Source organism: Bos grunniens, chromosome 16, assembly GCF_055505025.1.
Source record: "Bos grunniens cultivar Pamir isolate PY7600 chromosome 16, Bosgru_T2T1.0, whole genome shotgun sequence".
NCBI lineage: Eukaryota > Metazoa > Chordata > Mammalia > Artiodactyla > Bovidae > Bos > Bos grunniens.
In genome coordinates, this window is record NC_141180.1 from 22,609,487 (window position 1) to 22,636,883 (window position 27,397).

The 27,397-nt window shown below is 43.6% G+C and overlaps 1 protein-coding gene and 1 long non-coding RNA gene across 2 annotated transcripts in view; one reads left to right on the top strand and one right to left on the bottom strand.

Annotated features, from left to right (window-relative positions):
- The window catches only part of BRINP2 (BMP/retinoic acid inducible neural specific 2), a 143,308-nt gene extending 120,470 nt beyond the window's left edge, over positions 1–22,838 (bottom strand). The window contains exon 1 of the mRNA XM_086342414.1: positions 22,020–22,838. The gene's annotated coding sequence lies outside the window, so the exon portion shown is untranslated. The remainder of the gene's footprint in view (positions 1–22,019) is intronic.
- A 337-nt stretch (positions 22,839–23,175) lies between these two features.
- Positions 23,176–25,907, top strand: LOC147356313 (uncharacterized). The gene is made up of 2 exons (XR_015142712.1): positions 23,176–23,315; positions 24,729–25,907. It is a non-coding gene; the product is annotated as an uncharacterized LOC147356313 (long non-coding RNA).
- Positions 25,908–27,397: the final 1,490 nt, after the last annotated feature.

Genomic DNA, 27,397 nt, shown 5'->3' on the forward strand with positions numbered 1-27,397 from the left:
TAATCTCCAAAATATACAAACAACTCATACAGCTCAATACTAAGAAACAACATAGTCGAAAGTGGGTAGAATTACTCTTCAATCAAAAAAAAAAAATTATTTTTTAAAAATGTGGGCAGAAGATCTAAATAGACATTTCTTTAAAGAAGATATACAAATGGCCAAAAAGTACATGAAAAGATGCTCAACATCATTACTTATCAGAGAAATGCAAATCAAATCTACGATGATCTCACACCAGTCAGAATGGTAATCACTGGAAAGTCTACAAACCTCTCCAATAAATTCTGGAGAGGATGTGGAGAAAAGGGAAACCTTCTATACTGTCGGTGGGAATGTAAATTGGTACAGCCACTATGGAGAACAGGATGGATGTTCCTTAAAAAACTAAAAATAGAATTACCATATGGTCCATCAATCTCAATCCTGGGCAGATATCCAGAGAAAACCATACTTCAAAAAGATACATGAACCCCAAAGTTCAAAGCAGCACTATTTACAATATCTAAGACATGGAAGCCAGCTAAATATTCATTGATGGATGAAAGGATAAAGAAAATGTGGTACATATATATAAAGAAATATTATTCAGCCATAAAAAGAATGAAATAATGACATTTCATTATGGATGGACCTAGAGATTTCACACCAAGTGAAGTCAAAGGAAGACAAATACATGTGATATCACTTATTTGTGGAATCTAAAAATCATGATAGAAATGAACTTATTTACAAAATAGAAACAGACTCACAGATTTTGAAAGCAAACTTATGGTTACCAAAGGGGAAATGTTGGTGGGGGAATGAACTAGGAGTTTGGGATTAACATATATACACTACTATATACAAAATAGATAAGCAACAAAGACCTACTGTTAGCACAAGGAACTCTACACATATTCCATAATATTCCTAAATATTCCTAAATAATAAATATAAATAATATTATGGAATATAATATTATATTCCATAATAACCTAAATGGGAAAAGAATCTGAAAAAGAATAGATACATGTATAGATGAATCACTTTGCTGTACATTTGAAACTAATAAAACATTGTAAATCAACTATAATTCAATATAAAATTTAAAAAATAAATAGAAAGGAAGAATGATTAGTTAACAGTACCTGCTGTAAGGAACTCAGAATGACACTAACAATCAAGAGAAACACTAATAACAACAACAGTGATGGTTGTTATTTATGGAGCACTTATTTGGGGCCTGTCACTGTGCTAAGCTCATTATTTAATTTCCACCATAATCCTTTTAAATAGATATTTACTCCCTTATATTGATAAGAAAACAAAGGCTCAGAAAATTTAAATCATCCGTCCCAGATAACATAGCAGGAAAGTGGCTACTGTGTTGGAGTTTCAGTACAAGACTCTTTCACCTCAGAAGCCATGACTTTTCTATTGTTTTAATTATAGAACTTTTCCAAACATATATAAAATTAGAATCATGTTATGAAACCCTCTGTATTCACTGCTCATCTTCAACCAACAACCATAAATCCATAGCCAACCTGGTTGTCAGAGGTCATGATCTTAACCACTTACTATATGAAGAAACAAATGAAACAGAAATTTGACTCCTTATGAGCAGTCTACACATGAGAGTAGTCAGGAAAGCCTCCAGAAGGTCCACTTTGGTTAAACTCCCCTCCTTTCCTTTCTCAACTCCTCCTCACCAGCTCATCATCCAGGCTTCATGTGAGGCCACAGGGGATGGACTACCCTGTCTCTTCTCTGTTCCTAACCCTGTGCTCAGGATTCGTGAGGCCTGATCCAAAGGAAAACTGAGTGAGCACTCGTTAGGGTGAGTAGATATGCTTAGGTTGGCAAGAAAGAACTTTCCACTAAGCCTCATTACACAGGGTTCAGAGTCCAGAGGAACAAGTTCAGGAAAGGAGACCCTTGAAGTACCCAAGGACTAAGACCAGGTATCACTTTGGGGTGCTGGTAGCTGATGGTGAGCCTGGAGGGACCATCAGCATTTTGGGGCTAAGAGGTGGGTACACAATACTATGGCTGGACACAGCAGACTTAGGAAGTCACAGAACTTGGGTATAAAAGGGGTGCTGGGAAGGCTTACTTCCTAAAGATACTGATGTAATCTTGAGCAGCTCTTTCTAACGGGAGAGCAAGTCCACAGAGGTCCCTGCTGCTGTCTTCCTTCCCCTGACTTCTCCAAGCGGTTGAGAGGAAGAATCAGGAATTTATGTTCAGTTCAGTTCAGTCACTCAGTCGGGTCCAACTCTTTGCGACCCCATGAATCGCAGCACGCCAGGCCTCCCTGTCCATCACCAACTCCCAGAGTTCACTCAGACTCACGTCCATTGAGTGGGTGATGCCATCCAGCCATCTTATCCTCTGTTGTCCCCTTCTCCTCCTGCATCCAATCCCTCCCAGCATCAGAGTCCTTTCCAATGAGTCAACTCTTCACATGAGGTGGCCAAAGTACTGGAGTTTCAGCTTTCACATCATTCCTTCCAAAGAAATCCCAGGGCTGATCTCTTTTAGGATGGACTGGTTGGATCTCCTTGCAGTCCAAGGGACTCTCAAGAGTCTTCTCCAACACCATAGTTCAAAAGCATCAATTCTTCGGTGCTCCGCCTTCTTCACAGTCCAACTCTCACATCCATACATGACCACTGCAAAAACCACAGCCTTGACTAGATGGACCTTTGTTGGCAAAGTAATGTCTCTGCTTTTGAATATGCTATCTAGGTTGGTCATAACTTTCCTTCCAAGGAGTGTCTTTTAATTTCATGGCTGCAGTCACCATCTGCAGTGATTTTGGAACCCAGAAAAATAAAGTCTGATACTGTTTCCACTGTTTCCCCATCTATTTGCCATGAAGTGATGGGACCAGATACCATGATCTTCGTTTTCTGAATGTTGAGCTTTAAGCCAACTTTTTCACTCTCCACTTTCACTTTCATCAAGAGGCTTTTGAGTTCCTCTTCACTTTCTGCCATAAGGGTGGTATCATCTGCATATCTGAGGTTATTGATATTTCTCCCAGTAATCTTGATTCCAGCTTGTGTTAGACAGACCTAACTTGGGATCATACCCTGCCTCTCGTACTTATGTGACCTCAAACCAATTAAAAAAAAAAAAAAAAAAACTTGCCTAAATCTCAGCTTCCTGATCTAAAGGGGGCAGCTTGTATAGTGCATATTTCAGGTGTCTAACATGATGCCAAACTCCGATCCTTTGGCCACCTGTTGTGAAGAACTGATTCATTGGAAAAGACCCTGATGATGGGAAAGATTGAATGCAGGAGGAGAAGGGGACAACAGAGGATAAGGTGGTTGGATGGCATCACTGACTTGATGGACAGGAGTTAGAGCAAGCTCTGGGAGTTGGTGAAGGACAAGGAAGCCTAGCATGCTGCAGTCCATGGGGTCACAAAGAGTCAGACACGACTGAGCGACTGAACTGAACATGATGCCTGGAACACGTTAATTCTCTAGGAATCGGGGTTGGAATGTTCTCCCTTTCTGTCACGTGACACTTTAGCATTCATTAATGAAGACAGGGTGGAGATCCCTGGTGAAATGTGTCTATAACTGATATTATTCATATTTTTACAAAGAAGGAAACTGAAGTAACAAGGAATCCTTATTGGATTGTAAGTCCCAGTGACCCACATCCCACCCGCATTTTGGAAGAGAGCCAGGATCTTGAACCCAATTCCCTCTCACTTCTCAATTCTTTCTCACTCTCCAGGGTCATAACTCTGACTTTCTGTTATGTCCACATTAACACCTTTGAAGGCACTGACCCGTTCTCAGTGTTCTCCTACTGTACCATGTCATCCTCAGGCTGTAATAGTACAGGAACAAGAAACTGAACATCTTCCCTGTCCATAAGCACTGTAAGCCTGAGTGCTCAGTTGCTAAGTAATGTCCCACTCTTTGTGATCCCATGGACTGTAGGCCACCAGGGCCCTCTGTCCATGGGATTTCTCAGGCAAGGATACTGTAGTGGGTTGCCATTTCCTCCTCCAGGGGGATCTTCCTGACCCAGAGATCGAACCCACATCTCCTGCATTGGCAGACAGATTCTTTACCACTGAGTCACCTGGAAAGCCCCAAGAACTGTGTTTATGTCTATAAATACATGTACACACACAGACCCACAACGTATGTATAGATACATACACACAGTGTATGTGTATATATCATATATATGTGTGCTCAGTCACTACAGTTGTGTCCAACTCTTTGCAACTCGATGGACTGTAGCCCACCAGGCTCCTCTGTCTGTGGAACTCTCCAGGCAAGAATACTGGAGTGGGTTGCCATTTCTTCTCCAATATCATATCTATCTATCTATACACACATATATAATATATACATATATTGCTTATAGCAATGTGGTATCATTAGTCTCTCTTCTCCTTTCTTTCTGTTAATATTAGAACCAAGGGCCAAGGAGGTATTGTAACTTGCCAAAAGCCAGTGTTGGAATTGTGTCATCCAGCCAGCCCACCTTGGCCCTTCAGGGGTACTTCTCATGCTTAGGAACAATGAGGGAGTTGAGAGTAGGGTAGAGACACAAGGGCCAAGCTATTGCATTCCATACCAAGGTGTCAGCAGGATGGTCAGATCTTCAACTCAGTCTGACATTCTGTAGGCACAAAATTCTACACCTAATTGCTCTCCATGAATCATCATTGTCAGGTTGTTTTGCTAAGCATATTTTGTGTTTAAGTACAGCAAAATCTTTCAGAGGTTCAGGCGGTCATTATAATAAATTCTCTGATGAATAGGGGCAATGATCACAGGCCCACATATATAGGAGAGAATCCTCAGGGACTGAGGCAGCATGGCTCCTGAACAGGCTATGTCTGCTGGAGCTGTTGTTCCTCCCAGAAATAAATTTCCAGAGCCTCATTACTGGAGGAGAGGCTGGCTGATAGAGTGGATAACAGGGTAGGCTCTAGAGGCAGATTGCCTGGGTTCAAATCCCACTCCACCACTTTCAAACTCTGGGATCGTGAGCACATTATTAGCCTCTCAGTATGTCAGTTTCATCCTCCGTGAATGGGGATAATAAAAATATTTGATTCATGGCTTGTTCTGAGAAGTAAATGCGTTAGTGCACATTAAAAACAAAATGTAGAGTCATGCCTGGGAAATAGTAAATGCTTAACAAATAATGGCTATTATACCAAACACATCTCCAGACTATGAGATATCCCCCATGTTTAGTGATTCCCTCAACTCCACACTCAACTTTGTTCATTCTCTCCTTGAGGAATTTAATTTGTAGTTGAGCTGGGCTGCAATATCACTCTTGCCCAGCAGGTATCAGTCACCCCCTAGTGGCAATGTTCTCCATACCAAATTCGTCACAATAAGCTTTTAGCAATAAAATAAACTTAACATCCAGACATCGGAGAAGGCAATGGCAACCCACTCCAGTACTCTTGCCTGGAAAATCCCATGGACGGAGGAGTCTGGTAGGCTGCAGTCCATGGGGTCGCTAAGAGTCAGACGTGTACTGGAAATATTTGGTTAAACAAAACTGAAACCATTTCTTTATTGCAGAACTTTTCAGAACATCTAACATGTTACATATATTGCAAACCTATAATCGTGAAGGAGGGGATGGGCATAAGAGGGGAAGAATACTGCTGGGTTCCCCAACTTTTCCAAACCCAGACCTTTTCTTCTACATGACATTCACTCATTGCTTAAGGGACATTAACGTTCTACGAAACTGAGTTGGATAACACTTCATCTATGTGTGCTAAGTCACTTCAGTCGTGTCCAGCTATTTTCGACCCCATGGACTGTAGCCCACTAGGCTCCTCTGTCCATGGGATTCTCCAGGCAAGAGTACTGGAGTGGGTTGCCATGCCCTCCCTTGCCTTAAAGGGTAGTTTTTATATCATCTGGTTGTTAAAAATGCAGTTTTCTGAATTTCACACAAGCCCTACAGAATCAGACTCTGAAGGAAGGGCTGAAGATTCTGCATTTTAACAAGCTCCCCAGGTGCACATTAAATTTTGAGAACGACGACCTTAAAGAAAACACAGCCCTAATTTTGGAATTCTATACATCTGAAATCTTGAATACTAAATTTTCCTTAATAGGAAGAATACTCATTAAGTTCCCAGAAGCCCCTATTTTAATAAAAAGGAGGTACAGTGGGATAACTAGCGAGGTTTGTCTGTTGGTTTAATTGCATAAACAGTAATGGTTTTCCCTGTGCTTGGTATTGTGCCAAGGAGCTGGAGATACAATGCCCAGACCCTGCCTTCAAGGTGTTTACAGTCTATAATTATAAAGGGAACTGGGGATGCTTAGGGCCCCCCAGGTAGTGTTAGTGGTAAAGAACCCACCTGCCAACTCAAGAGATGTAAGAGACAAGGGTTTGCTCCCTGGGTTGGGAAGATTCCCTGGAGGAGGGCATGGCAACCTACTCTAGTATTCTTGCCTAGAGAATCCTGTGGACAGAGGAGTGTGGTGAGCAATAGTTCATAGGGTTGCACAGAGTCAGACACGACTGAAGCAATTTAGCATGCACACACGGAGACACTCAGCCTCCTGCCTGGAATCACTGGAGGGCTTTGGCTGCAGTCACTCAGTAGCCAAGTTCACATAGGATTCAAGGGACTCATCCTAGCAATTAAAGTAGGGAGTATGCACCTGTGCTCAGTCATGTCTGACTCTTTGTGACCCCACAGACTGTAGCCTGCCAGGCTCCCCTGTCCATAGGATTTCCCAGACAAGAATACTGGAGTGGGTTGCCATTTCATACTCCAGGGATTCTTCCCGACCCAGGGATCGAACTCTTGCATCTCCTGCATTGGCAGGCAGATTCTTTACCACTGCACCACCTGGGAAGCTTCAAGTAGGGAGAAAAAGAATTAATTTCTCTCTTAAATGGCTCAGTCACAAATGAAGATTGGGAGGAGGGTCTGTTTTTGATATCCTGGGGGAAAATGGAGTAGGAAACAGAAGAAAGCAAATGAAGTAAACGATGAGAGTGGGAAGTAATGGGCAAGGAAACCTAATAGGGAGATGAGTTCAGGGAAGGAAAAAACAAACAAACAAACAAACAAAACCCTGCTGACTCTGTTCGGTTTAAGGTGAGAAACAACAGGAATAGAATGTCAAATTGCTGAGTCCTGCAGACCTAAACCATAAGCCTTCTCTGAACTATTCAGCTTTTTCCCTCTATAGTCGCTTATTAAATATTGCCTAAAAATAAAGAAAAAAAATACAAAGGCTTTTTTTTTGAGTCAAACAGAATGCATATCCTGAGACTATAATGGGGTTGGTATCTGGCTGACCTACACAGGCATGAATGTGGAGCAGGTCAATAGAGGGCTTATCTCTGTTTTAAACTTTTCATAATCACTCCTGAATTCATGTGTTATTTTTAGAGCATTTTATTTTCATATGTAGTCTCTTTGCCCTAACTAGCAATAAATGAAAATATATGGAATTTCCCTTTCAGTGTGGTTTATGCAGAACTATAAACCAGAGGATCAGATGATTCTAAAGGACATCCTAAGTAGTATTTGAAATCCAAAAATCATCTACGTGTACAACAGGAGAACTGAGCAGGCAAAGCTCAGGAGTTTCCCCAAATCAGGGCAGCTCAATAATTCAGTGTCCTTTGCAATATTCTCCTCGTTTATCCAGGTGATATCTTTATAATAAGCTGTTCACTCTCTTGCACATGAAGCTTGCTATATTGGTAGGTTCCTGAGTCTCTTCCTACTCCTGTCATCACAACAGTGTCTGTGTCCCCAGCTCAGTCATAGGTATCTTTATGATCAAATATCTGACTCTAGCACCTGAAGCCACAGTGAGTCCATTTTCCTTTTTCCCTCTGTTCTCTGTGGAGCAGGGCTGCCACTAAATAAGAATTTAACCGTCGGAAGCTTAAGTCATTGGTTAACCAGTGAGCTATCACTGGCCCTGCGCTCTTCTGTTGTTTGCCTGAGCAAAATCTATCACGACTCTACGTGCATATGGCATGTGTCAACTGTTTTAAAATTAGCCAATTTTCCTAAGCATAAAAATGGATTTTTGTCATATCACACACACCATATATCACAGAAACAAACCGGTTTTTGTTGTGGCTTTTTTTTCTTTCCAAAATGCATTAAGTCTTTTTAAGTCACTGCCAAATCCATTTTGCTCACTGCATTTTTGAGATACATTTAAAGAAACCAAGCAGAGGGGCAAAAAAGAAAAAAAAACCTCATACGGTGCTGTCACCTGGAGAGAAATCTAGTTCATTATCAAGCCGACCATGCCTAAGAGGCTGGGTTGCTACACCTGCTTTTCAGTAATAAATACTGCATATGTATGCTGCCCTGCACTGAAAGTTTGGGATAGGGCAAAAATAATTAAAATGGTAAAAAAAGTATGGTGATTAAGAAAAAGAACTGTCACTTATTGAGCACTCTCTGTGTACCCAGACATTAAATGCTAATTCTGCATTATTTCATTTCATACTCAAAACTGTCCTATGAGTACACAATACATCCATTTTACAGACGTGGAAACTGAGGCTTACATAGGTAACTTGGCAAGGTCACATACTTAGCACACGGCAAGGCTTACCAATGACTTAAACCCAAGTTATAGTCCCTGAGCCTATTCTCTCGATGATTAGGTCATCTTATCTGTAAGTTAGAGCATATTCAACTTCTGGAGAGATAATACTGAGATATCAGTAAGCATCTAGGCCAATTCTTATGCTGCAGCTTTCTCTTAACAAAGGTTATAGGGGTGTTGTCACGGGCTCAGTTGCCTTAGGTTCCGTCAAATAAATCCCCACTTAGCTTGGCAAGAGGAAGAGAAGAAGATGAGGCGTCCTATGTCCTCCCACCAGCAGCACAAGGCACTGTTTTGAAGGACTGTGGATTAGAGCAAGCCTCTGGAAAATTCTGTGCGAGGCCCTGCATAATATTTCCAAACCTTGCTAAAGTCAAGAGTGAGGCAAATGTACTGAATAGGCAGCTGTCAGTGTGGTCCCTTTTAAGGGGCCTCCAGTTCCTCTCAAAAGGGGGGGAAAACACACCAAGTCTCCTACTTAGGTTAAAATCTGTGAATTTCTCTTTCAAAATGCTCAAGTGTTAATTGAGAGGGCAGCACATTAAATCGTTATTAGTCATTAATGCTTCAGCACAAATTAGTTGATCAGGTTACTGAGAGGTGTGAAGGGCCCTGAGGAAAAGATATCATTTTGATGGAGGTGGTGGGGAGTTGAATGGGTGGGGCAGGGAGGGAGGGAAGGAGGAAGGACCATAGTATATCTCACTCACTCACATCCACATACACAGGCACCCACACATACCCACACACATACATACATACACATACACACACACCCTCTGCTTTCCCTTTGGAGCCTGCAGGGACTGTACTCACAGGTAAGGCTTTTAAGAAAGGTTCCAGCCACTCCTCAGCATCTTCCAGGCAAGAATCTTGCCTGTGCCTCCACGGCCAGAGGGCGTGTAACACAGCCGTCTGCCTCTAGGGGTCTCCAGTGCCCTGAGGCTTCAGGAGGAAGCTGACCTTGCTCTGTTATCCCGCAGGGCTCACATCCCAGAGGGCGAAGATTGCGGAAAGGGAAAGCGGCGCGTGTTGGGAGCACCCCCCAGGACCCCCTCACCCGCCGGGAACAGTGCTCATCGACCTCCCCAGCTCCTGCCTGTCGGCGCATTTATAATATGCTAAATGGCTGAACAGAGAGTGAGGGGGAGGCAGAAATTAACTGCCCCCGCACTCCGTACTGAGTGCTTAAGCGTTCTTATACCTCAAGGGGATTCCAAGGACTTCCCTCTGCAGCCCCACCCCGCACTCTTCCCGGAAGCCCCATCTCAGCTACTTCAGAGCGGGAATCGCCGCAGGCTCAGCCTGAACTCGGCTGCTGCCCCGAGTGAGGGTCAGAGCAGGGTCCCCCCCCTTGCTGCTGAGGCTGGACTCTGATGGCCAGACCCTCTCTGAGGTTGGGTCTGAGGGAGGGAAAGGACAGATAATGGGCGAGGACCACAGCCTGGCTCCTGGGAGACCTGGGTGTCCTATGAAAGCAAAGTCACTGAAGGCCAGAGGGTCCAGAGATTTTTTTTGGAAAATCTCACAACTGAGGAGCATCAGGAAAAGCAAGAAACTTTGAGAGAGGCACTATTCTTCCCCACCCATGCTTGAACAGGCTGCAGGGTCGACAGCAAGACTCCAGCTCTCTAACCCATCTCGTGTCTTGGGTTTGAATCGCAGCGCCACTAGCTGTGAGATCTTGGGTAACTGACTCAACCTCTGAGTACTCTTTTTTTTTTTTTTTTAATCTTTATAATGGGAATAGTGATATCTATTGCATGTGCAGGCTCAGCCACTCAGTCGTGTCTCACTCTTGGTCACCCCATGAACTGCAGCCTGTCAGGCTTTTTTGCACATGGGATTTTCCAAGCAAGAAGACTGGAGTGGCTTGCCATTTCCTCCTCCAGGGGATCTTCCAGACCCAGAGATCAAACTCTCGATTCTTTACCACTGAGCCACCTGGGAAGCCCATCTATTGCAAAGGAAGTAATTATAACTAAAAGATTGCGCAGCTGGTACATTGGGTGCCTAGCACTGTGTGTGACACACCACAGGCATTTGTGCATAGGCATTGAATTTCACACATCTTCAATGACCGAGAGCAAGAGGAATTCATCCTAGGCTCCCTCCACAGGTGTGTCAGCATTAATGATAATCTTATATTTTAAAATCAATTTTAGTAAATGAATCATAAGCCTGGTGTTTTAAAGGAACTCTGTAGCATGGTGATTTTCAACGCGTTTTTGAACAGCCTTTAGGTTCCAAGGAGGTGTCTCAAGGATCACTTGCAGGTGAAGAAAGAGAACTGACAGGTGGGGAAGCTCCGGGCCCCCAGACCTGCTCCAGTCAAAGACGTCTACTTTTATCTGTTTCACATATTGGGGTTCTGGGTAAGGATTTATTTGATTAGTCTTCTACTGCTTTTAAAAAAGGTTAAAACCATTGGCAGTATACCTTTGTGTAATTCAGGGAAACCTTTCCTCCAAGCGTAAGGACACTCACCTCTTATTTCATTTGAACATGGAGTGCACCTGTATCCAGAAACAGAGGCACTTACATCCAGCCCATACGTCTTAAGTACCCAATATGTGTAAAGCATTGCACTTAAAACTTTGTAGCTCCAGCCTTGTGACCTGCTCCAGAAATACCCGAGGGTTTAACAATGCTTCCATCCCACTCCTAACCGATTTAGCCTTGTCCTCAGAGCAGCTACCCCGACCTTGACCACAAAGGCGCCCTTTCCCCTGCATGCTACCTAAGACAATGATCACATTGAAAGTCCAGTGTCGAAGAGCATGGGCCTGGGGATCTCACAGATCTGAGTTCAAACGTGAGCTCTGCTGACCTCAGGTTATTTTATGTCCCTGAACTTAAATTTCTTCAACTATAAACAGAAGATAACAACCTTTCTCAAAGTGTTGTTAGATGATTAAATGAGCGATGCCTGGCGAGCACTTCACATGGTAACTGCTGCCAGGTGTCCAATAGCAAATCCTGAAGCTAGTACCTGACCCTCACTGACCGTAGCTAAATGCCATTTCTGTTCTCTAAGGAAGTCAACGTCTTGTGAGATTTAATACTTAGGGATACAAAACCAGCAGCTGTCATTTTCTCAAAGCCCATTGTGTGGCAGGCACATTGCTGATGTTTTTCAAACATCGTCTTTAATCTTCATGATGTTTGCAGTTCATGATATAAGGGGATAGCCTCTCCATCTTACTATATGGGCAAACTGAAGCTCAGAGAGGTTGTGTAATATATCCAAGGTCACACAGCTACCGAGTGACCAGGACTAGATCAAAGCCCAATTTGTCTGACCCCGAAATCAGGAGCCTTTTCTCCCCACCTTGCTGACTGTCAGAACTTTTCCTAGGAGGAAAGCAGAGGGCATGGCGCAGGGGCAAGAATCTCTGGGTTTTTCCTTCCCCAATTTCAGTCTGTAAACAGGAATGATACTTCATAAGGTTATAGTAAAAAATTAAATGAGAAAATATAGGTTTCAAAAAAAGCCTAGTACAGTGTTTATCAAGTATGCTTCAGATGTATATTAAATAGGTATGAACTTGCCCCCTCCCAGGTTTTATCTGCTCTCCAAATCATTTATTTTTTTAATCTTTTTACCAGAAATATTTATAGAAAAGATACATATGTATGTATGTGTATCTATGTGGAGTAGTGCATGTGAACATATATGTATATATGTGCATGTATATATACATATATATGAAAAATTATAGCACAGACTACCATCCAGGTCAACTGTCAGCATCTCAGAAGCACTGCCCTCTGTATACCCCTCCCTGGTCAAATTCCCATTTCTCCCTCCAGTCCAATTCACTTCTTGTCTTGTTGAAAAATAATTTTCCTTTCCCCTTTCGCTCATGCCACCGGCTCGTCTCTGGCCTTTTTGCTGTGCCTGTGCCTGTCACTTGACTAAGATTCTGAGCGACACGTCATTCACAGGAGAGGCATGAAACCAAGTGGTTCGGCAGCAGGGACACACGTGCGTGCGTGCGTGTGTGTCCACACCTCCCACCTCTGTGGAGAGCAGCCAACCAGACATCCTGTGAGACATGTCTTAACCGCAAAGAACAGAAGGACAAGTGGACTGACGGGAGACAGGCTTGCAAACATTTGGGCTGCTTCCTAGCACTTGCACTGTACCCCCCTCCCCCAGCCTGGACCAAATTCGGTGCCTTCAGTGGTGGCGGATGCTCATTACATTACAGCCACCAGAACTTGATTACTGAGTCCACAAGGTTTTTTTTTCCTTTAGACCCCAGATTCTATCCCACCTGGAATTTCCAGGTGGCGCTAGTGCTAAAGAACCTGCCTGCCGATGCAGGAGACATAAGAGATATAGGTTCCATCCCTGGATCAGGAAGATCCCCTGGAGGAGGGCATGGCACCCCACTCCAGTATTCTTGCCTGGAGAATCCCATGGATGGAGGAGCCTGGTGGCTACAGTCCATGGGGTCTCACAGAGGCAGACATGAGTGAAGCGACTTAGCATGCACACATGCAAACGGACAGATCCATTTCCAATTTAAATGTTCCCTTCTCAAAGACATCTTCCTCAATCACTCTCTCCTACTGTGCTCTATTTTGATGCTTTTCTTCATTATCAGCACGGAAAATATCTCATTTATTTGTCTACATATTTCTCTTTATGGATATATAGTAATAAGCAATATAGACTCAGTATCTAAACTGGGTTAGAATGTCAGCCACCTCTTACTAGCTGTGTGACTTTGGACAAATGGTTTAACCTCCCTGGGCTTCCAATTCATCATCTGTAAAATGGGAATATAAGATTTATTAAAATGAGAATGATAGAATCATGACATGAAGGCAATGAGTTAATATACGTAAAACCTTCAGTATAGGGCCTGACACATAAGTCCTACTAAAGTGTAAGTACTTCCGTGTAAGACAGATAAGGACTACACATAAAGTACCTCTTTTATCAGCCATGCCAATAGTAATCATCATCATGATTATCATCCTCTAGAGTGTAAGCATCTTGATGGCAGGGTTTTTATCTGTTATTCACTGCAGAACTCCCAGTGCCTAAGAAGAGTACCTGGTACATACCGTATCCATAATATTCTGAATAAATAGTTCCTGACAAATGCATCTTAGAACTCCAACCCCAACAGTGCCTCTGAGTACAGGAGAGGGCCATAGGAACAGATCACTATAGTGTGCTGGGTATAGTACAAAAACAGAGTTTGAGTGAGACGTGCAGGGGTGTAGAAGAGGAGGCAGTTAATTCCTTGTCTTGGGCAAGTCTTCTCTTCCATAAGGAGAGTATCCTTACGTAGTGTTAAAGCTTAGTAACCCTCAGGAAACAGACCACAGGGCAAGGGAAGGTTCTCCACAAAAGCAACACAGCACATCTGACAGCTTGGGATACTGAGGAAACTGCCTGGAGTTCAGGTAGCTGAACTGAGAAGGGGTAAGGAAACAGAGACATGGAGAGGCTGCTGGACCAGATCGTGAAGGGCCTCCTCTTTGTGATGCTAACAAACTTGGGTTTTTCTCCTGATAGCCGTGAGGAGCCACAGGAGAACCATACTAAAGGAAAGAGCATAATGGTGTTTACCAGTTTGAAAGATCACTCCAGCCAGAGGCTGGGTTGGCTAGTCCTTAAAAAAAGGAGACAGGGAGACCAAGTACAGGGCAAGTCCAGGTGAGAGGGATGAGAGCCAGATAGATAGGGGCTGGAGGAGGAGGGAAGGGGAGGACGGCTTTGAGAGATCAGCAGGAGGTAGATCTCCTTAAGTCCAAATTGATGGAATTGATTGGGTGTGGGGGTGGATTCAGATGGGTATATCTTTCCTTTTCTCCTTTGCCTTTCACTTCTTTTCTCAGCTATTTGTAAGGCCTCCTCAACCTACCATTTTGCCTTTGTGCATTTCTTTTTCTTGGGGATGGTCTTGATCACTGCCTCCTGTACAGTGTCACGAACCTCCATCCATAGTTCTTCAGACCCTCTATCAGATCTAATCCCTTGACTCTGTCACTTTCACTGTATAATCGTAAGGGATTTGATTTAGGTCATACCTGAATGGTCTAGTGGTTTTCCCTACTTTCTTCAATTTAAGTCTGAACTTGGCAATAAGGAGTTCATGATCTGAGCCACAGTCAGCTCCTGGTCTTGTTTTTGCTGCTTGTATAGAGCTTCTCCATCTTTGGCTGCAAAGAATATAATCAATTTGATTTCAGTATTGACCATCTGGTGATGTCCATGTGTAGTCAAGTTTTCTTTTGTGTTGTTGGAAGAAGGTGTTTGCTATGATCAGTGCGTTCTCTTGGCAAACTCTGTTAGCCTTTGCCCTGCTTCATTTTGTACTCCAAAGCCAAATTTGCCTGTTACTCCAGTATCTCTTGACTTCCTACTTTTGCATTCCAGTCCTCTATGATGAAAATGACATCTTTTTTGGGTGTTAGTTCTAGAAGGTCTTGCAGGTCTTCATAGAACCATTCAATTTCAGCTTCTTCAGCATTACTGGTTGGGATATAGACTTGGATTAGTGTGATATTGAATGGTTTGCTTTGAAAACGAAGAGATGATTCTGTCATTTTTGAGACTGAACACACATACTGCATTTCAGACTCTTCTTTGTTGACTATTAGGGTTACTCCATTTCTTGTAAAGGATTCTTGCCCACAGTAGTAGATAAATGGTCATATGAATTAAATTCGTCCATTCCAGCCCATTTTAGTTCGCTGATTCCTAAAATGTCAACGTTCACTCTTCCCATCTCCTGTTTGATGACTTCCAGTTTGCCTTGATTCACTGACCTAACATCCCAGGTTCCTATGCAATATTGCTCTTTACAGCATCAGACTTTACTTCTACCACCAGTCACATCCACAGCTGGGCATTGTTTTCACTTTGACTCTGCTCTGCCTCTTCATTCTTTCTGGAGTTGTTTCTCCACTGATCTCCAGTAGCATATTGGGCACCTACCTAGCTGGGGAGTTCATCTTTCAGTGTCCTATCTTTTTGCCTTTTCATACTGTTCATGGGGTTCTCAAGGCAAGAATACTGAAGTGGTTTGCCATTCCCTTCTCCAGTGGACCACGTTTTGTCAGAACTCTTCACCATGACCCATCCGTCTTGGGTGGCCCTACATGGAATGGCTCATAGTTTAATTGAGTTAGATAAGGCTGTGGTCCACCGACTTGATGGACATGAATTTTATCAAGTTCCGGGAGCTGGTAATGGACAGGGAAGCCTGGCATGCTTCAGTCCATGGAGTCGCAAAGAGTCGGACATGACTGAGTGAATGAACTGAACTGGGGGTGAAGGGAGGAGCTGTGTGAGAGAAAGCAGAGCTCAGGACAACCTGTATGTCTTAAATTTGGCCCCGGGGGATTGGTCTTCCCATTAACCAAAGCAGGGAATTTGGAGAGAGGAATCATTGTGTGTGTGAAATGGGTACATAATGTGTTAACCTATGAACATTTTAATCTTGGCAATCATCAAAGTGAAATATGTTTGGTTGGAAAGAATGTTGACATTTGTCATGTGCCTGGAACTGTGTTTGGCTTCTTATGTATTTCATCTCATTTAATATTTAGAACAGATTGAGATATGGGGCGTTATTTTTTTTTTTTATAAATGATAAAACTGAGGTTCATTTAAGATCCCTACTTTACACAGTGAACACTGAAGAACAGTAAGAAAACCAGTTTGATTAAGCAAGATTGAATGAAGTGCATATAAAGAGAGGGATCAGAAAATAAAGTTTAGGGGCAGATCATGGAAAAATTTGAATTGAGATATTAACCACCCCACAGGGATGTTGTAAAAATTGGTTGAGAGAAAGCGTATAAAGCATTTTGTAAACTATAGAAGGCTAAGCAAATATGAGGAATTCCAGTTGTGGCCAAACCTTATTGCAACAAATAATAATAAAGAACATAACAATGGGTGGACTTTAGTGTTCAAATCTGTACTTATTAAATAAAATTCAACAATTATGCCTTCTCCCCATTCTTCTTACTGATAGGTCCACAAAAGAATCTCTAACACATAGCGGTAACTTTTCTTTCTCCCCACCAAACCATCAACACATATTGTTTGAAGGAAAACTCTCCCAAGGAAAGATGATGATATGATAGGCATGAGAAGGAAGAAGGGGATTTGAAAGTCAAACAGACCCAGCTGATCCCAACTACTGTGTCCTCACATGTTAGAGTGAGACCCTAAAGATATTTAACTTGGATATTTCTACTGTCAGGCAGAAACACAAAAAAATTAGGATAAAATTCCTAGGCCTCCTACCTGCTAATTGTTTCCATGTGAACTGGGAGCAGCAATGCTCTACAAATGCTTAAGACTGGGCTGAGTCACAGTTGGTAAGGTCACCATCAAACAAGCCAGCTTCAGCTATCTGTACCCTCCTTGACTTTCAACTTTGGAAATACATGACAGACATTCTTTGGGCTGCTCACCATCTTTCCATCCAAGTTCTCTCTCTTTATGTTTCTGGCCCCTCTTGTTTTAAGCCTCTGTTCTTTCTCCACATTAGCTGTCACTGCTCTGCAAAACTAGACCAGCACTGCCCAAAAGAAATATAATGTGAGCCACATAGCCACATTAGAAAGTAAAGGGAAATGGGTGAAACTAATCATAATATATCTTATTTAACCCAAAATATACAGTATAATTTTAATGTGTAATCAATATTAAAAGAAACTGTGGTATTTGAAATTCTCTTCCTTTAAGCCACGTCTTCAAAACTCAGTGTGCATTTTTACACTTTCAACACTCACTGCAAGTGCTCAAGAGTTACACGTGGCTGGTGGCTGCCATATGAGTACTACAGTATGGGGCAGAGCTCAGTCCTGGGAGGTATCAGATTGCCCACCCTTCACCTAATCCAGCATGCCAGGTATATTTATGTTTCACGTGAGCTTCAGTGAAAGGAATGATAGAGCATTTGGCTGTTGAGAATTCCATACTCTAATGATGTTCCTCAACTTTACTTCCATCTGCACGGCAGAGCAATAGTTTCCAGAGACAGCAGCCTGCATCCTAGTCACTGAAATGAGACCCATCCCTCGCAGCCCCCAGGCTGAAGGACAACTGGGCTGCCTCTCTTCACCCCCAAATGGAAGGGGCTTTGGCCCACAGTCACTAACCACATGCCCATGGGCCTGGACCTCTAGGTTAGCCCCCAAACATGGCAGGCAATACTTGAGAATAAAATAAAGGGCCTCTGTCCCACCAACCAACTCAGGGTCACTTAACATAGGAAACAAAGGTGAAAACAAGGCCTAAGGGAGAATTTTCAAGAGAAAGTACATATCCCTGAGGACTTGTCCTCAGAGTGAACTCCTGGGGCTAAGCAATCACACACCCACCAGGTTCTTGGGGACCTTCCTTTTGACCTGAGAGCCACGATGAAGTGACTTTAGGTAAGTCATTCAGTTCTCAGGGCCCCACTGGAATTTTGTCCATGTCAGAATGGGGCCACCGAAGCAACCAGTGACAGGTAGAGTGAATGAAGGTCTCAAACCAAGCGAAGGCTGAGGAATAGGGTTTCACCAGTTCTGTGTTTGCCTTGACCCCTTTGCTAGAAAACAAGGCTCATGACTGGAGTCAGCATGTGTGGCTGTCAGGTCGGGGCCATCTCCAGGTGCCAGGCAGCCCTTGGCCCTTCCTTGGCTGGCAGATTGACTCCCCGCCTCTGCTGTTCAGCTGAGCAATCACAGTTCCTCGTGGTACAGCTGCGGGCAATACTGCACCCACCCTCTTGCTTTTGTGGTCTCCTCCTTGGTGACTGCTACAGCATATGTTTTATTAAAAAGGCAAAGGAGGGAAGATGAGAGGTTATGTACATGGGCACGCTCAAGAATCTTAAGATGGAAAGTCTCCTCAATGCTAAACGCCTGAGGGCTTTGGCGTTTTGCCGGCTCCAAGTAAACCTCAATAGGGATATTTGGGTGGGGAAACAGGAAATGAAGGAAAATCAAGGCTCTCGCTCTCAGGAGATTCTCAGTCTAAAAAAAAAAAATATGAGATTTTCTCATATTCTCTTGAAATTTGCCTACTCCCCTCCCCAATATCTTTCTCCAAAATTTTTGATATGCTGTTGAAAAGCTCTCTGACCTTGAGCACTATTTTTCCTATAATATATGGATTAGACTTGAGGGTGGGTAGAAGGCTTAGGTAATTTTCAGTGTCTAATGAGATGTCCAACATTTCAAATCCCTCCGTCTCATGTGAGGGCAGCTTCCCCTAGGCCACTCTATGCTTCAAGTAATTAACCCAGATGTATGCAGTTACCAGGATCCAAGTGGAGAAGTGGCTTAGAGCAAATCCCATGGAAACATGCAAGCCTTGAAGTTTCCAGCTTCCTCAACTGTGCTGCAGTGAGCCTCTCTGTCAACTGGGATCTTTTTACCATCTCTTCCTCTCCAAACAAATCCCACTCTATCCCCCAAGGCACAATTCAAATTTTCCTTCCTTGGAATATTGAGAGCTCTTGTTATCTGCACAAATCGATTGTAGATGAATTAGGTCAGCCTTGTGAATTTCTTGTATTGAACGGCTGTTTAGAATGTATGTTGTCATTTACCTTTTCCCCAGATGTAAGCCTATTTTCCTAACTAGAATGTAAGATCATTGAGGGCAAAGACAAGGTCTTATAAGACTTCGTATCCCTCGTAGCTCTTAGGTCAGTGCTAGAGGCGAAGTCCTAGGTTACTGCAGCCTCCCATTCCTGCGAATTATAGAACAGCTGAGTCAAATCATGGCTACCACAATTAAACCATTCCCTAGGAGATACCTGGAGAGCCTGGGGGTGATATAGGAGTGACGAGACCCAGACCCCATTCCGTAGTTTCCCTGAATTGTTTCAGAGTAAACTAGTTCATCTTCCAAGGTCCTCTGCCCTCCTTTTTCCAAGAAGGAGGCTAAACTCATTGTAGCTCTACTTGTTAGGGTAATCAAAGATAAATGAGACCATAAGGCATGTGAAGATTAATTAGATGAACTCCCTAAAATACCTTTAGCCCTTTGGAAAAGTATGCCATTGTAAAATGTACATACAAGGTCTTATTATTTAAGAGAAAGAGTTGAATCACCAAAAATAATCTGCACAGTGGAGAAAACAAAACACTAACCAGGAACCCTCAACACTAAGCATCCCACTCAGCAGAAAGTACCCACACAGATGTCTCCAGTCCCTCCAGATTACTTCTTGTTTATGAGCTGGGGAGGGATTTTGGAGCACCGTCTCAGAGGATGTTTTTGTGCCAGGCTCCCCAGTGGCCAGCCTGTGTCTTGGGAAAGGGTATCAGAAGGAGTTGATGACGCAGGTATGTTCTTTGCCCTCTGGTCTTGCTCAGTAAACAACCTGTTAGAAGTCCAGAAGGGAAAACCCAGAGGATGATCTTAAGGGCCTAAATGGGGGAAGACATCGCCCATCTCTGAGTCTGGCCCAATGCTAACAGAGCAGGAACCCTCCTCACTCCCCAGCCCATCCCTCCTTTCCTCCTTTCTTGTGGCCACACTGCAGCACACATCCCTCCATTCTTGGAGACAAAGCCAGCCCCATTTTTGGGGAGGAGTGAGAAGCAAGAGTCCGGGATGCTACTGTCTTCTCCATGGCTGCAGAACAGCTGTTAAACCCTTTGGTGCCAGCTGCCCTCCAGCAGGGAAAACCATGGTCTGATATTTGCTTTTTCCTCAAACATTTCACAGTATCCAGGCTCTCTACTAACTCAAAACATATCCCTCCTCGAAGAAACAAAGCATGCGTTTTTCCCTACAGTAGGCAAGTAGTCAGAAGCTAAAAAGGAGGTATACACACACACACACACACACATATATATGTATAGCAGCAGCTGTGATGGAAAATTTCAGGATCATTGTGACAGCAGTGCTTGGTCATGCCCCCAGTGCTGCAAAGCAACTTATTTTGGATGGAAGGGAACTCCAGAGGGTCCTGCCATCAACAAATAACATACACATAACTGTGTGAAACCAAGAGGGAAAACACACAAACTCCAGAATCACTTTGCTGTCGTCTGATGTCATCAGACTGCCCCCCAGGGGATTTTGTAAAATACTTTAGCTTCTTGGTTAACACTGGCAATTGCACGTATTCTAGGAAGCATGGTCAGAAAGAGAATCTCTTCGCCCTGCACATGTCTGGAGAAGACAGAGGCAGAAATACTTGACTTACAACATACCTTTTATTCTCCTGATGGCTCTATGCTGACAGATCATTGTCCCTGCTGGACGAGGCTCAGATTGCCCAGCTAGAAGCCTGGCCTGTTATAATTGCTCTCCTTTGAACAAAAACATTTGCTTCTGCTCAGGGCACCTGACTCCGAGAGCAAGGAAGAGCACACACAGTTCTTTATGGATGGGGTCTGTTCAGTCATGTTACAGTGCATTAGCTTGATTATTAGTTGATATTTGGCTTAGGTCTATATACCCTGGATAAATATGTACCATGCAGAGGGACTGCTTGGTGAGCAGAAAACTCCTCTGGGCTGGAAGAGCAGCTCCCAAGTTCATGTTCCTACTAGGCAGGAACACTCCAGGCATCTGGGGCCTGGGCAGGGAGTTGCACATGCATGCTGCTTCTAGAGGCAGCCTGCTTCCTTCATATAGCTGTTAACAGGCACACACAAACACACACACACATACCATAGGCAGCATTAGATGAGTACCCAGAAAGATGGCCAGATAATCTCAGCGTGCCCTTCCTTCCAGCATAGCAATTCTCTCCCCAGTGTCCCCAGCAAGCTACCAGTTTCCACTCAATCAGTGGGGTTCCTGCTGCCACCCTGGGGAGACTATTTGCAACCCACAGGGTTCACTCTTCAATCTTTATTTGTTCCTGGCTGTATGTGCGTGGGAGCAAGAGACAGGCCTCTACAGACATGCCAGGGAGCTCTATGGACATGTGAATAGAGCTCTAGGAATGTGTGAATATCTGTGAACGTGTGGATCGTGTATGCCGACCTCAGCTCTTGGGGGCCCGTCCCAAACATAGGGAACCATGTACAGTCCAATCCAGCATCCGCTGGGTAGGCAGAAGTCCTTGTCATCTTCTGCAATTATGCAGCCTGACAGGTTTTCTGAAGCTAATGGGAGTTGCACTAACTTTGAGGACTTAAACCAAGCAAAAGCAATATAGGTCAGGCAGAGTGCCCAAGTCGTGTGACAGCCATGCAACCAACACCAGGAGGCAATAACAGGACGGTCTCAAGCTAAACCCCAAAGTCCACTGCTCAGCCCCACAAGACAGAAACTAAGAGGCGAGGGGGATCATTCCCTCTGCCTGCAACTGCCAGGCACCAGGACAAGAAGGCTGTAGGAGAGCAAAAGCATCCCCTTATCAAGAGACACACCAAAAAGACAACGAAAAAGGGCGGTGGAGAAAAACCACCAACCCCCTGCACTGTTACCTTGAGTCCTGCAAGAGCCCTCCTTGCTCTATCAGCTGCTCCCCAAACCTCCACCGCCTGGGAGGAGACTCCTGAAAGGTTCCAGGTTTTTGTGCAACATCTCCAATGGCAGCTTTCCAAAGTTTTTACTTCATGATGTCTCGTGGCTCCTTCTCATTTGGGGAAAACGTGAATGCCTCCCCCTCAGCGTGTGAAAGGGAGCGGATGTCTCTTTTCAAATCTTGCTCCCCGCTTTGCTGCTGCCGCTGCCGCCGCCGCGCCGCCGTCAGACCACTTGCCTGCTGCCTTCTTCCAGCTGAGCAGCCAGGATGCCTGGCATCCACAGCATGTTTGAAGTGGGGCTCGGACGCTGGGTCGGGGCGCTCGCGGGTGGAGAGGGAAGGAAAGTACCAACCCCGACCCGGGGAGTCCTCTATCCCTGCACCGAAGAGAAAGCCAAGCTCGTGCCTTCCTCCCAACTCTGTAGAGACTCACTCGCCCTGTCTGTCTCCCGGAATTACTGCCTTGCCCATGGGTAGAGACAGTTCCTCCAGCTTCACTGCTCCCTCGGCTGCCTGCAGACCTGCCCGGACGCTCGCCGCGCACGGCAGGTGCACATCCCCGGGCAAATGCTAACGGTGTCCTCTGAGCTCAGCGAAGACGCTGCCCGAGCAGCCGCGAGCAGAGCAGCTTCCGAGGCGGGCGGATTCCATCCCAGGCTGTAGCCCAGCGTGTCCCCGCTCCGACTCCGCGCTTTTCACCTAAGCAGTTTCACCTGCAGGCTCACACGCCAGATGAGTGTCTTAAGATAACAATGCTCCCCTGCCTGCCTCTCGCTTTCTTTCTAATGCACGTAGGTGGGCAGCCAATGAGACGCAGCTCCACACTCCCCACGGGCGCCCATTGGCTGGGAGGCTTGACTGGGGGCGGGCTCGGGGCCTCACCGGCTGTCTTCTTTGGTTAGCTGGCTGGCTGGGGTACCAGCTCTGTTAACCCTCCCAGCTTTGCAGCAGAGACTTTTTTTTTTTTGGTATGGATAAGGGAGCCTTGGATAAATTCATGACTGGGGAGTTGGATAGTCGAAGAAGGCTGAGGAACAGAAAGACGCTTGGAAGCTAATTACATTTTCTTCTATTCTTCTGAGTTTCCATAATCATTTGTCCCAGACCATTTTGTTTGCTTGCTTAACTAGAACTTGCAGAGATAAGGACCCATTTGAGCCATTTTCCTTCTAATTTGAGGTTTTATTTGGTTGTTTTGTGCATTTTAGCCTCTTGGTCACGGTCCTGAATTACTTAATTAGAAATCACTGCCCAGGTGAGAATCTTTATCTTATCGTATTTTCTGCCTCTCTCACATACATGTACACACATCATAGATCAAGGAGAGAGAGAGAGAGGCAAAAGACAGCAGGAACTCAGTGAGCAGACAGAGAAAGAGATCTAGAGACTCTGAACAGCTAAATCAAGAAACATTATGTCCCCAAACCAGGACTGTGAAGACAAAGGCAAAGAAAAGAACTTTAGGTTTCTGGGGTGAAATTAAGAGGAAAAAATGTCCTGCCTCCCCCAAAGTGAACTGTTTTGCCTGTGGTGTTTTCCTTGGGCATGCCTCTTTTCACTTTAGTGTGTGTCAGGAAGAGGGAATCTCCACTTGGTTTTTAAAGGAAGACTAGAGAAGTCAGAACAGGAACAGCCTTGTTTCTGTGTTTCTGTGAAGCAGGTGCTGTTGCTGAGCCTGTGAATTGAGAGAAGAGAGAGAAAAAGGAAGAATGAAAGAGAGAGAGAGAGATGGGGGTGGGAAGGAAAGAGTAAAGGAAAAAATATTAACTTTGAATCAAAAAATATGAAATATAGTTCTAAATGTCCTAATGAGGGTGCAAAACTGAATTAATATTTCCAGCTAACTAGCATACTGCACTAAATTTTGGCAGAGCATGGGAGCGTAATAGTTGAAGAAAGAATCCAATTCAACAGAAGAGCTGGGGGTTGGAGCTGGCAAAGGGATGTGAGGGGTTCATACTAACTTGTGTGATGGGGAAAATATGGAGAGGAAAATACCAAGTCAGAAAGGGAGAGAAGTCTTTTGATTTAGTTTCATTTAAAAATGGAAACCAACATTAAGGATTATTTTCATAAAGAAGCATAAAAAAGAAAAGCAGACAGAGGTTTACCGAATGTTGAAGTAGTATATACCAGGATTATCTAAAAAGCATCAGGAAGCCAGCTGTTCTGAGTGAATGGGGAAAATGAGAAATATTCCTCCCATACATATCCCTTAGCTCCACTCATCTCTTTCACCTCTACTCTCTCCTCTGCATCTTTTATAGCTTTGACCTTCCCTCTCTGGATTGTAGGTATCTTTTCACCTTAAGCTACAAAACATGTCAGAGAGCAGTCCCCAGGATAAAACATGGAAGTGGACCAGTGAAAGTCTAAATCTGTTACTATCCAACTGCTGAGTTATTTACTGCTGCGCTTCCTAGAGACAGAGGCCCCCTGAACTTTCCCTGGTGAAAAGACACCAAATTTCGAGACTCTTATAAAAAAAAAATAGTAGAAAGGAGTGGTAAAGGAAAGGGGAAGTTGAACAAATGACTACCAATCTTCAGGGAAGGAAAGTTAAAATTTCCAAAACCTCTAAAGAAGAAGGAAAGAGGGTATAGAGTTGGGAGACAAGAAAACAACTTGTAGAAAGAAAAAAAATTGCATCTGCTTTCTTCTTCTATAGGGTCCGCTGCTGCTGCTGCTGCTAAGTCGCTTCAGTCGTGTCCAAAGCCATGTAAAAAACAGCTTAGTTAGGTATACTAGACATTACTAGACCACAAAGAAAGCTGAGCACTGAAGAATTGATGCTTTTGAACTGTGGTGTTGGAGAAGACTCTTGAGAGTACCTTGGACTGCAAGGATATCAAACCAGACCATCCTAAAGGAAATCGGTCCTGAATATTCATTGGAAGGACTGATACTGAAGCTGAAGCTCCAATACTTTGGCCATCTGATGTGAAGAACTAACTTACTGGAAAAGACCCTGATGCTGGGAAAGACTGAAGGCAGGAGGAGAAGGGGATGACAGAGGATGAGATGGTTGGATGGCATCAACAACTTGATGGATATGAGTTTGAGCAAGCTCCGGAAGTTGGTGATGGACAAGGAGGCCTGGAATGCTGCAGTCTGTGGGGTTGCAAAGAGTCAGACACAACTGAGCAACTGAACTGAACTAGACATTACAAATTCCATCAGTGTACAGTTTGATATATTTTGCCTATACATGCATCCATGTGATCACTACCCACAGCATTTCCAAGAAGCTCAGTCCAAACTCCCTTCCCTGCAGAGATAACCACTATTCTGACTTCCAGCATCAAAGAGTAATGTTACCTTGTCATGAATTTCATAAATATTTTATCTTAGAGGATAACCTCTTCTGTGTCTGGTTTCATTCCCCTATGTCTGCAAAATTCATCCACATTGTTGCACAATATTTTTTATTGCTGTGTAGTATTCCATCACATGACTGTATGCTATTTATTCATTCTCCTATTGATGCATAGTTGAGTTGTTTCCATTTTTGTTTTACATGAGTAAACATGCAATTAATGTTCTTATACATTCTTTTGGTGGACATATCATTTATCCTGGGTATATGCCAAAGAGTATTAGTCACTTGATTTGCTTTTGGTTACTACCTGGGAAAAAAATCTCATGAAAAAAGTTCTGAAGCCTATTTTCTTTCTGAAATAATTGAAGAGTGGCAACGGCTATCACTCATGAGCACCAACTGTCAAAATTTTAGATCCTTTATATACATAGTCTCATTTCCTTCTCACACCTATTCTAAAAAGCATGCATTATTGTTTCTGTTTTGCTAATAAAAATGTTCTATTTTGCTAATAAAAATGTAAGACACTATGTTGGGAAATGGCCATTGACCTTCTAAGGTTTTGTGTGTGTGTGTGTGTGTGCACGTGTGTGCGTGTGTGTGCACGTGTGCACGCACATAAGGGCTCTGTGAAGGGACCTATGGGTAAAGGGAGTGATGGAAAGTCTCACTTCATAGCTAAGGGCTGAGATTCGTCTGCAGATAAGAGAGGATCTGGAGAACACTGAGTGGTGGACAGAATGGCATGGGAGGAGTAAAAATGGGTTGCGGACTTTAATTTGGTGGGGATGTGTTTGTGTGTCGCGGGGGAATGGGAACCGGACAGTGTAGTAAGCACAACATCTAACAGAATAAAGAGTATGAAATTTGGAAAAGTTTTTGAATTTCCAAACTATGGTGTTTGAACTTTATCCTGTGGGAAAAGAAAAACTAGAATGGCATGAGGAAAGTAAGATTTCATAAAGATCAACCTGGTAGCTGTCTAAGAAAGAGTTTAAAAGCAGGAGAAGCATTCAAAAGCTATTATGAGTCAGGGAACAAGGCCATTGGAGCTGGAATATGGAAGTTAGACCTCAGGAAGAAAGTCAGGATTGGAGATGACAGAACCTGCTATTTTATAGTGTCTTAGTCAATATAAGTATTTGTACTTCTATAACCTGTGGGATGGGCAGAGATCAGTGGCCCCATTTTATTGAGGGGGACAATGAAGATAAGAATAGTCCAGGTTCAAACTGATTTGTCTCTAGGATGATATGCATGTTTAAAGTGGTATTAAAAGCTGCACTGATGGATATGTAATAATAAACCTATCTGTTATTAATATGCAAAATAATAATGTTCCAGGCTCACCTCCAAAGAAGCAAATTATGGAGTTGAGACTTGACTTCAAGTCTATTGCTTCACTACATCATGTTGCCTGTATACAAAGGTAGTTATTTAGATGTATACAAATTTCTCCCAGTCCCATTTAAAAGTAAAACATCATACAGAAGAGATGCTCTAGTTCCTGTGAACTTCAACTTCTCCCCATCTCTAGGTGTTTACTTCCCTAAGAAAAGGCCACGTCACAGTGTATGCATATTTACAGGAATCCAGTGCCCTGGCGATATACTATCTCTTTTTATGTGCATAGTCCTTTTGCTCGACCCTTCCACAAATTCCAAGTCTTTCCAATTCAATTTGTTGTTGTTCAGTCACTCAGTTGTGTCCGACTCTTTGATACCCCATGGATTGCAGCACGCTGGGCTTCCCTGTCCTTCCCTATGTCCTGGAGCTTGCTCAAATTCATATCCATTGAGTCGGTAATGCTATCTAACCATCTCATCCTCTGCCGTCCTTTTCTAAATGGACGTTTAATCCATGTACCCTTTTTCTTGTGACTGTGAATGAGAAAGTATGTAAAAATGTAATCATGTAAAAACTATAGATAGGCAAAGTAAAGTCAATATTGACTTATCAGAAAATCAAATGGTTCACTTGGGTTTTCTAAAATGACTCAATACACTTCAGAAAATGAG